Here is a 12,138-nt window from a genome sequence, read left to right on the forward strand (position 1 = left end):
AGTCGCTTTGGATAAAAGCGTCTGCCAAATGCATAAATGTAAATGTAGTCGAGTGTTCACAACCTGGGTGTGATAGGCCAATGCTATGGCAACAATCACCCAGTGGGAAAGCCTCTGTTTGGAGGCCTTTCCGCTGTCCACCATAGCAGACAAAGAGCTGCTCAGAACGTCTAAAGCTCTGCATGCAGTCCACATAAGTACGCAGGGCGCGCACTGGACACAGCAACGAAGGGGCTAAGATGTGTCTTTACGTGAGCATTTTGAACGGGAGTTTGTCTTAGGCCTGGTTGAAAACTCGCAAGTTCAAGATCGGTCATAAGCCGACGCCTTTCTTGGGTATGATGAAGTAAGGGCTGTAGAAACCCTTCTTCATCTTGGCTGGAGGGACAGGCTCTATTGCGTCTTTGAGTAGAAGGGTTGTGATCTCTGCACACAGGGTGTTGGTGTCTTTGCCGTGCACCGAGGTAAAGTGCACGCCGCTGAAAGGGTGCAGGGGCCTGGCAAACTGGATCACATAACCAAGTTTGATGGTCCTGGCCAGCCAGCGTGACGGGTTGGGAAGTGAAAGCCACACATCCATGCTCCATGCTAGGGGCACTAAGGGGACGATCGTTTTTGACGTACCCGGCGGGGCTTTGCAGCAGTGCTGAGCAGGCAATGAGGCATCGGGAGGCAAAGCTCGTCCCGAGGCTCTGGTGCTGAGAGAAGACTTGAAGCACTTACCTTGCTCCGCACACCCGGTGGGGGCGGGTTAGTGACTGAAGAGGAGGTCCCATGAAGGTGTCCTCTGGACTCGTCAGAACTGGCCAGCCAGGGGGCAGCAGTCATGGGTCTGGAAGCGGGGGTCTTTGAGGAAGCCTGCTTTGTCCACGTCCCGCTTCTCGACCAGGTTCAGCCACAGATGTCGTTCCTGAACCACGAGGGAGGCCATCGCCTGCCCGAGAAGCGGGACGTGGACAAAGCAGGCTTTCTCACAGCAGGAGGGCCATGGCGTTGAAGGCTTTGGAGGTCAGTGACGACGTCATCCTATAGGCCTTGGAGGGGAGTACCGGGCGATCCCGCCAGGTGGCACCGTTCTTGGAACACAGGTGGATCGCAACTGCCCCATCCACCTGGGGGACTGCTGAATACCTGTGGGCCGCTCTGCCATCAAGAAACATGAAAGCCTGCTTGGAATTTGCAAAAAAGCACCTTAAGAACTCTCAGACCATGATAAATAAGATTCTTTGGACTAATGAAATGAAGATTGATCAGTTTGACCTAAATTCCAAGTGTCATGTCTGGAGGAAACCAGGCACCGCTCATCACCTGCGCGATATCATCCCAATGGTGAAGCATGGTCGTGGTAGCATCATGCTGTGGGGGTCAGCTACAGGGACTGCGGAACAGGTCAGAGTTGAAGGAAAGCTGAACGCAGAAAAATACAGAGATATTATTAATATCTGGTCCAGAGCGCTCAGGACCTCTGACTAGGTCGAAGGTTCACCTTTCAACAGGACAATGACCCTAAGCACACAGCCAAGACAACGCAAGAGTGTCCACCGACGGTCCCCATCCAACCTGACAGAGCTTGAGAGGATCTGCAGAGAAAAATGGCAAATCCAGGTGTGCAAAGCTCCCAAAGATTTTGCCAGCTGCAATCCCTGCCAAAGTTGTTTCAACTAAGTACTGATTTAAGGGTACATACTGTAATACTTTTGTTAATGTGATATTTCAGTTTTTCTTTTTAATACATTTTAAAAGTTATCAAAAATGTAGTTTTTGCTTTGTCATTATGGGGTATGGAGTGTAGATTGATGTGAAAAATAATAATTTAAAAACATTTTAGCATAAGGCTTCAACATAACAAAATGTGAATACTTTTTAAATGCACTGTAGGTTTCAGAGAAAAACTAGCAGCATTCTGCAGTGAAACCAGCTTATCTGCAAACTGAGCCATTTTAATGTTAGGCAAACAGAAAGACACTGGTGATTAGCTATCTGATTGCATGTCAAAAGACCAGTCAGTTTACACCATGCATGCCGATTCGCTTAACATGTCACACGTGAGATAACATGAAAAATTCTAAGAACTTATCACCTTGCACCACATAGAGTTATGGCTGAAATTTTGTCATTTCAGTCATGTAAACTCTCAAAAAGATTTAGCATGACGAGGGAATGACAGATTTATAGGGCATTGGTCTTGGCGGACTAGATCTGTTATGCTGCTGCTGCAGACTTGCTACTGCTAGAACATACATAGATATGCTACAGTGGACATGCTGCACAAATAGAAGCTACGTTTTTTTTACTCACTCACATTACATTTACTGACAGTAGGATGATGGACAACTGCTCTGTCAGGTATTAGCTATACTATGGATTGGCATGATTTGCTTTCAGAAATAGGCTCAACCGCCACATTCAATATAGCAAAAGGAGATCTATTTGATGTATCGGCATGCGTATAGCACGCATATTTCTGTTTATTTTGTGGGTTACTAAAAGGCCTATTCTAAATAGTATGTCAAGTAGTAACTCAAGGGAATTAGCATGCATTTCTTTCCCGCTAAGTTGAAGTTTAGTTACTTTTTAAAGGTAAATCTATGAATTGGAATTATTTATTTTAAATTGTTTATGAAAAAATACAAAAGGTGTACAATAATGAAACATTTTATATTGGATTATATGGTCTTCAAGTAAAATTAACATATTTTTTTGTGTGAATTCATGCTTAATACCACTATGCCTACAACTGAATGACATTCATGTGGTTGAAGTAATTATTATGAAACACATATTGTCACACACGTTTGCAAAATGTTACTTTCCAGCAGCACTTTAAAAAAAAAAATTTGTATTCAAAGCAAAAAGGAATGTTTTACTTAAAGGTTAACTAAACCCTAAACCAACTTTTTTTAGTTAATGATCTGTAAGCATGGGGCTTTATTAGTACTGGTCATTGATTCAAGTAATTTTTTTGACATTTGTGTATAAAGTGTTTTAATTCTACAATATATGGTGTAAAAACTTTTGAGTGCTGCCCTCTTCAGGTTGAACGGTGGCTACTGCAGTTGAATTTTCCTATTGGCTGTTTGCGGTAGTTCGTGACGTAAGCGGTGATAGCTGACGTAAGCAGGTTCCAGCTCACCACACCCTTGGTACGAGCTAGACCTGGCCCCATTCTCCCTTGCGCGGCTGCTTCGCTAGCATCGTCGGATGCCGATCGCGATGCGGGAGTTAAAACCGCAGTTTGAGCCAGCGGCTCGAATTGATATGGCTCCGGCCCTGTGTCCACAGACAATTCACCCTCCTCCACTTCAGGTGAAGGTGGGGGAGAAAAGTCCTCGACTTCAAAAGACCGCTCCGTGGCAAAGCTACTTGCCTCACTCTCCATTTTAGAGTCTGACAGCAGCTGTCAATTAATCCGTCACTACGGGTCTCAGGTGCCCAATCCCCCCCCCGCGGTTCATCCCCTCTATCCCCGCTGGGGTCTGCCCACTTTTCCAGCATTTTTCAAATATTGCTAGTGGGTGGAGTCAGACTCTGAGCAGGGGTTTAATTACCCTTTAACTGATCTCGGATCAGTCAGACATCAAACTTTTTAGATCTAACAAGCTCAAGTTTGGTTGTGCTGTATGTGTCCTACTTGAGAATATCAGTCAGACAAATTCAACTTGTGTTTTAGACAGTTTTATTGCTTCTAACCTTTAGCAAGCAGAGACAATCCAATTTCTTTCAGTAAAATTCAGCCTTCTTATGGCTGTTTCTTTATTTACAATTACCCATTGCATGTTTCATCTTAACACAAGCCTTTACAAAGATGCAATACATAATGGCCCTGAGTTTAAAATCAGTCTCCCTCTAACACATTTAACTGTTGCTTTTAGTACCAGCACAGGTAATGAGGTCATGACTGGTGTGGCGTTGGCTCACGCGTGCTCCTGCTGTCTGTTTATCGACTGTGAGGACGTGTGTAAATCTGGCATGTGTTTATTGATCCGTTACACCACCGTTAGCCCCTTTAACAGCCGTGAAATGGCCTTCTGTCAGCCTACCTGGCCGTGTCTGGCAGTTTAATTCCTTCTGGTGGTGGAATAAGCTTGACTCATTAGTGCAATGAAAATGCTTTACTACACAAAAACACACAGAGCAAACCAAATAATAAAACAGAACGATAAAACTAACTGTTAAGAAAAGAAAGCCTGTTTTGTCAGCATAAGTTGTACAATTATTTCCAATAATCTACATTATTGCAATCTAATTAACTTTACAGATATACAGAATGGTTTTATTGATTTGTACAATACAATAAAAGGGTTTTGCTGCAAGCTAGTAAATACATTGATAGCATGAAGCCAAACGCCCTAATGCGGATGAAAAATTTGGTGATTTAATTTTTAAATTAACAATCTTTTACTCATCTGACATAACACTGTTAATACAACTCCATTGGATTGACTCCGGATCTGTTTCACTCCCTAGATAGCTGCCTCGCTGTCTACATAGGAAGCTACCTTTGAAGACAGCATCCTGGAAATACTGTGAAAGAAAGTGGCTGATTTGGCAACTTTGTTAATTGTCGTTCAAAAAGGGTTCCTCACTTGAAGTGTGTTATGTTTCATTTGTGCCAGGGGTTTTAAATGAATAGTGCCTCGATTGAGAACATAGCATCTGTTTGCCTCAGCCACTGCTACAGTGCCAGCAGTGATGTGCACTTTGGTGGAGGAGCTTATCGTGAAAATGTCTTGTCGTAATTTTACCATTTACCATTGTAGCAGACATACTGCCTTCCTTAAGTCATTCACTGTCTTTCCTTTTGGAAAGTGTTAGTATGGTGAGAACAAATACGATGAGTTACCTCTAAAATATCTTACAGTGCTTTTGTTGTTATAATAACTGTGTTGTTAGAGTGATTTTGGATTTTGCCTTTTTGATTGAAGTTGAGACAACCCATCATTGATTTTTGACATGAATAAAAACGAGGCTATGAGGAATAGACTTGCAGTCTCTTCAATGGCATCATTTGAATAAAGCTTTATAAAACTGCTAGATCACATACAAATTTTCACAACTCGTGTTTTCTGGAGATTTTGTGTTCTGAATTGTTTTGAAAGGATTTTTTTTCAGTGTTTTATCAGTGGAAAGTTCCAAAACACTTCAAACTATTCAAGAGACTGTTAGGGTGTTTTCATGCCTGGCTCTTTTGCAGCATTTGTTTTCAGAACCTGGTGCATCCTCTCCCTTATTTTGGTTAGTTTAGGCATATATGAACAAAGCAGTCACACTCAAATCCGCACCAAAACGATCGGTCTGAGACCTCCTGAACAAGGTGGTCTATGACTGATGGCAAACAAACCCTGGAGCAACTAATAAAAAAAAAACATGGTGTAAATTTTACAACATCCAAGTGTTGGATAATGTTTATTTGCAGCATTAAGGTACTCCGGGGCTCCGGGCTTACCGTTTTGCTGGGCCCTGCCAGGTCTCCCAGGAATGTATGTGTCCTCCCGTGATGCCACGACCGGGCCCCCTCCTCCTGGGGGTTCGGGGTCCCCCTGCAGCCATGGTTACCAAGTCCGTGGGTTAATGCGGCCCTGATTCTGTACCATGCAGTGATGTTTTGCATAAGCATTGCATGAACTTTATTCTAGCCAGCAATGCCAACATTTCACTATGCAATCAATCCTCAATCGATATGATATTTTTTTATTCTTATTGAACATCCAGTTTTACTCTGAAATAAAATGGGTTGTGAGCAGCATTTCATGTTATCATGTTATTTCATTATAAATTTTAATTACCATTGAAATTAATGGGAAATTGGTTTTGCTATTAGTGGTTCTGTCATTCAATGCTTGAAGCACTACTCACCAGATGGGAATTGTAAACAAACATGAACTTAAGGCTCTGATAACCCTGAACTTTCCTTGGCATCTCAAGTTACATTTATTTGAGTAACTACATTATCCAGTCACCAAGAGCAGGTACAAATATCTGAAACAATGTTTTAGTTACAGAAAAAAAGGTCAAACACAGCATTTTCTCCAGACACTTTGCTCCAAAGTTAAATAGAATGGCATTCTTTGCAGTTTCCATGGTTACCTCTGCATGTAGTATAATGCAGCTATTGTTAAATTATTATAATAATTTACACCAAATCATGTAAATGAGGTATCACGAGGTATGATTAGACACCCCATTTGAATTTGAAACCATTTAATATTTTACAACCAAATGTAAATGTTTGATTAATTAGGTCAATGTGATGTAGAATCTGTCTTTGATGATCAAACCACCCCAATTAATGTTTCATTCACAAATCTGCATAGAATCTGCAAATCTGATGGATTTTGAGTACCAAGAGAGTTGCGTAGTTGCATCTAGAATCGTTAAAAGGTGATCTGAGGACAAATCAGATTTCAGAGGGATAAAAACATTCAGAAATGGTCCAGAAAACTTTTCAGCAATGTATTAATAAAGTCTAGGACTCCCTGCACCCAAACCTCCACCCATCTTAAGATCCCCAGTTTAGACACATTTTGATTAGATGAATCACCCTCCTATTTGGCAAGACAGCACTTAGCAAAATATGACCTGGGGTGGTGTTAAACAATTAGCATCTACTGAAGGGTGGTTTGCCCTTGGGGCATAAATGAATGATTAAGGTAAGTTATTAGTCAATTTGGTTGATGTGTTTAGAGGACTGGGGACAAGTTAATAGAGTTCTTCTGTCACAATACCGAAAACCATTTTAACTATTGAGTATTCAGTATATATATATATATGCCAAATCCAATACACTATTTTGAAAAACAGAGCTATGATCTAACCATCTGTTCATTCTCTTTCTGCTCTTTGTTTTCTTTTCCACCTTTTTACCAAATTCATATTTTTTAAGCTTGACTATATTTTTATGGCTATAATTTAAGACAAATGATTTGTATTAGGTATCTGATGGCAATCCATCTGTTTGTGGCATATTTTGTTTGTTGTCCTCTTCAATACCCCATACTGTCAATGCCAAATGCCAATGGATCTGGCCCTGCATTTATAAATGACATTCCAGAAGACACATCAACAGTGGGGTATTGTTTGACTGTCATGCCTTCTGGTTTCAAGCATGACTTCCTGCATTCTGGACCAATATACATGGCTGACCTTTTCACCATTGACATGAGAGCTATTGGATTACATATGATCACATATGTCAGGGACAGAATGTAAAGAGATATATGAGAGGGTAACCTGAAATGGAATGTCATGTCTTGTGACAAAGCCCAAAAGAAATAGTTTTTTACTGTGTATATTTAGTTTTGTGGTTATTTTGGAGAGTTTGACACCTGAATGCATAAATGATGTGACATTCCAAGCACATTGATACACACCAGCTGATATACAGTGTCTGAGCATAAAATGCTAGCACACCACTACCCCCCGTGTTCTTCAGGGCCCCATGACAGTGCCAACACTGTTGTTGTGACAAGACCTCATAAATCACCTCATCTCCTGCTGGTGGCATCCACAATTGTGTCCTTGTTGCAACGGTGTGTGTGTGTGTGTGTGTGTGTGTGTGTGTGTGTGTGTGTGTGTGTGTGTGTGTGTGTGTGTGTGTGTGTGTGTGATACCACTAATGCTGTAGCATCATACAATAACCAGAGCAGTTAGTAAGGCAGTACTCCTCTCCAAATCAATTAAAATTTCCAATCCTAATGCTTTAAGGAATGTTTCAATAACTTTGCACAATATCTGTGCAAGGAAGAAGAGTTACATGGTGCTGAGCAGATAGTTTCCCAGACTGTTGTCTTAAATCAGCAGAAGAACATAAAATGCATGTATTATGTCCAATGACAAAATCAACCACAAACAGTTTAAACAAGATTAAATTATTTTCTGTGGTAATCGACATTAAGTCACAAATGCAGTGAGCTTCACTTGTGTTAACCCTGGAATATTCCTTTAAAAAGTGGGTTTTTTATGTTGCGATAGCCAGTTCCAGACTGAAGAAAACAACTCAATGTGCTTGCATGCGTAAAAACTCATTTTCACATTCCCATTTCCCATTGTCTGTAAATGTTTTTTTTCTTCTTCTTCTCTGAAACACTGTAGAAACAGAGAAATGACAGGTAAAATTTCAATTTTACACTAAATACGACAAAACACTCAATCGAGCCTATTGAGAAAGCAACACACCATTTCCAGTGAATAACAGAACTCAGTACAATACACTAAGAGATAAAGCAGTACAGCTAGGCTTTCGGTCTCTGGATTTCCCACACACATTGACATATACAGCACACTTCATGTACATGTATCATATTAAAGGCAAAACTCACAGCAACCAGGCCTATAGTACTGTTTCACAGGTTGGCAGATTGACAAGTTTATTGGGCACAAACGGGCAAATATGTTTTGCCTTTATCTGTGAAGCAGCAGGGTAATTTGGAAGGCAATAATGGAGATTTCCTTTCAGCAGCTGGAGGTGAGGAGGAACCTGTCACAGTCTTTTGTGTGGTAATGAAAGGTGTAAAATGAAGCATCTCCCTGTAGCGAGGGAATAGCATCTGCTGAGCACATACAATGAGAATGTGCCTCAAGCTCTTCTGTGTTATTCTGTTTTTAATGGAAAGGTTTTTTTTTTGTCTTTTAGGTGAAACTGATGGATATACATACAGTATTAACTTATGGTGGAATTATACTGTGCTTATTTAACCAATACATGGTTAAACAAATGGGGCATCCTTAAAGTACTGATGATTGTAAGAAACAAGACTGTGTAGATGGAAAGGGCAAGGGAGGGGAAAGGGGGTGCAAAGGCACAGGTGGTTAAAATTTGGGTATGGAACTGGTTGATGTGTGCATAAGTGAAAAACAAGAGAGGCAGAGATTGAGAAGACGAAAGGGTGTTTCTTCACTGAATGAGTAATGGCAGCAGAAGAACCATGAGATGATATTCTCATGAATTTTATCTCTTCATTGTGCTATGCCAGGCTTTAATCTTGTTAAAAGGAGATTAAAGAGAAGAAACATAAAATGAAGAAATAATTTTTCCAGATGTTTCAGAGGTGATTATATTGGAGGGGATTCCACAGGCTTTTGTTAACTTTGTTTCGCTGTTGACTGTGACTGGCTGCAACATCATCGTCACGGCTATCTACAAGCAGATAAGACTTGTGGGCATTGTGGGGGCTTGGATGAATGCCCTTATCACTTATGTATTGGAAAATGACATTACTTCAAAAGTTATTGCAGTGGGCCACTATGCTTATGAAACTTCCTTTGATGCTGCCTTTGGATCAATCTGTGTGATTTCCTAAACATACTTCTCAACAGAATTGAATCTCATCAAGACCTTTTCAGACCTTTCAGCGCCTACAATATTAATTCTAAAGTCATATGAGTACTGTCAGAAAGCCATAAAAGAGATAATGAATATGGATCTCCTCTCTGCACTCGATCAAAGGATAATGATGTAAGAGACGTGATGGAACAGACAAACAGAATAGATTTATCACTATCACATGATCACCCGTGTAATCAACTAATAGAGAAGTAACAGAGTCACAGTAAGGGTGTCGATAACATGCAAATATATTTTTGATACATTTTAAAACAGCGGTCTGAGCCAGAGCCTGAAATATGTGACAGACTCTGTAGATCCATACAATGCAAGTGAATGGTGGCCAGACTTTGTAGCTCCAAGAAAACATACAAGAAATCCATACCTTCAGAAGTGATATGATAGGTTTTGGTTGTCATGAGGAATAACATTTTCCTTTATCTTTCTACTATAAAAACATACAGTAAATTTCAGAACTCAAAACTTGATCCCCAAAGCAATAAAAGCATTTAATGAAAACAAGCTGCAAAAACGTCTTGTTCTCTACTTCTGCAACTACCCTATGTCACTAAGGGTACATTCATTAATGACCACCATTACATCGAAAAAACATCAATGCCTACTTAAAATCATCACACCCTTGGCCCCGCCTATTGGTGCTCAGTTTGTACTCAGAGAGAGAGCAAGACGTATTGTGGCCTCACTATTCCTAAACACCAAAAGGGACCCATCTGGGTCCGGTTGCATAAAACTGTTTTAGACTAGTCTTACTAGTTATTCGTCTAAAATGTTGGTCTTAATTTTTTCAATCAGTCTAATTAAAGACCAAAATGTAAGACAGCACACCTCAGGCTAACTTTTGTTTACATTCCATTTTGCCATTGAAAATAACTGTCAGCTGAGCCAGTGGGGGCTGAAAGGGTCTTGAGTTGAGACTTGGTTGAAGACTTTGACTTCAAACATGGTAACAAAATGTTGTGTTTTTAATTATTTGGGTTAAATCACTAAATGTGTTCATTAAAATACATTTTGAAGCATTGTAGTCCTCTAATAAGCAAATATTCTCAGCGAATAAAAAATGTATTGAGTGTCCACTGTCGGCCATTTTTTAAGCTGTTCAGTGTCTTATTTTTCCCACAATGCAATGCAAATTAAACTGTCTTACTAAAGACAACTGTGAGCTTGTTTTATGCAACAGGCTTTCTATGGCGTCTTTAGCTAGTCAAACTAATTGTTAGATGCAGTCTTAAGTTAATGGCTATGTTTATGCAACCGGGCCCTGGACTATTTTTATTTATATGAATGTACTAGACAGACATCTTTAACCGCTTGATACATATCTTGCACCACTTTTATAAGACGCGGTGTCAAGTTACTACTCTGAAGAGGAGACTCCATTTGGTTTCATTCAGTTACTGCCTCTTGCTGTTTTGAGCACAAACGCATCAAGGATGAGTTCTTTCACCCATCTGCACTATTTTTAAATGTTGGTGTATGAAAACATGCACTTGATGGACATCTTTGACCGCTTTGATACGTTTCAAGTGTTGTGATGCTGTACGTGTGTGCGTCTAGTGATGGGAACACTATACTGTAAAAAGAGATGTTAAACTGCGGTGCTGACTCTCTGTGGTCATTAAAAATCCCAGGAAACTTCTTGAAAAGAGTAGGGGTGTAACCCTGGTGTCCAAGCCAAATTCCCCCCCATTGGACCCTATCTATCATGACCTCCTAATAATCTCCATCCCTGAATTGGCTACATCACTCTACCATCTCCTCTCTGCCAATAGCTAGTGTGTGGTGGGTGTTCTGGTCACTATGGCTGCTGTTGCATCATCCAAGTGGATGCTGCACACTGGTGGTGGTTGAGGAGATTCCCCCTATAGTATGTAAAGTGCTTTGAGTGCCTAGAAAAGTGCTATATAAATGTAAGGAATTATTATAGTATTTAGTGCAAAAGCCCCTCTCATATCTGTTCCACAGTGCTGTTGAAATTGTGAATGCTGTCACTTCTGTGAGTGATTTTGGATTATTTGTTGTAATGTGATCTCATGCATAAGGCAATGATTGGATGTAGGCATTCCTTCTTATGAATTATGTTATTTATTTATTTTTTTTTAAATAACCATTTTCTACTTATTATTAAACGTAATTAGTGCTAGGGGTGTAAATCACCAGTTTCATAACGATACAGTCTTATAACGATTCTCTTGTCATTTGCCGACACCTCAAAGTCTGCCACGATGCGATTTCGATTTGATTGGATTCAGAGGCCTGTGCTCAATATTCCGATACTGTTTGTCTATTTACACAATCAATTATATTTATTATCTCACAAATGCAATCAAAACATAATTCGAATATTTTATCGAGCTCTCTTACTTCAGTCTTCAGTTCTTGAATTTTTGAAAAAAGGTCACATACATGTTATCATAAACAGTTTGGCAGCTCATTGCCTTGTGGAATGAGGTAAGCACTACAGTGGCCATTTTTCATCTGTACAAACATTCAAGCAAGTCTTTCAAGCAAACATATGTACATACCCTTGACTTGTTTCTAACAGGAGAGAATGTGCTATCTGTGTTTTTTCTTGACTACATCTTCCACAGTTGTATTGAAAAATTACGTTACAGTTTTCTGTGATAAATGTTAGTATGGGTTTTTATGTACAGATGTGAAAATTCTTGTTATTGATGTTGGTGCAGGGCAGGTGTTTTGTCTTTCCCTCATCATTGCTGTTTAGAATGTCAGAGCTGTCGAGCCGTTTGAGATGGTTCAATTGCTCCATGGCGCTTTAAAATAGAAAGTACACATGT

Source organism: Xyrauchen texanus, chromosome 14 (genome assembly GCF_025860055.1).
Source record: "Xyrauchen texanus isolate HMW12.3.18 chromosome 14, RBS_HiC_50CHRs, whole genome shotgun sequence".
NCBI classification, from domain to species: Eukaryota; Metazoa; Chordata; class Actinopteri; order Cypriniformes; family Catostomidae; genus Xyrauchen; species Xyrauchen texanus.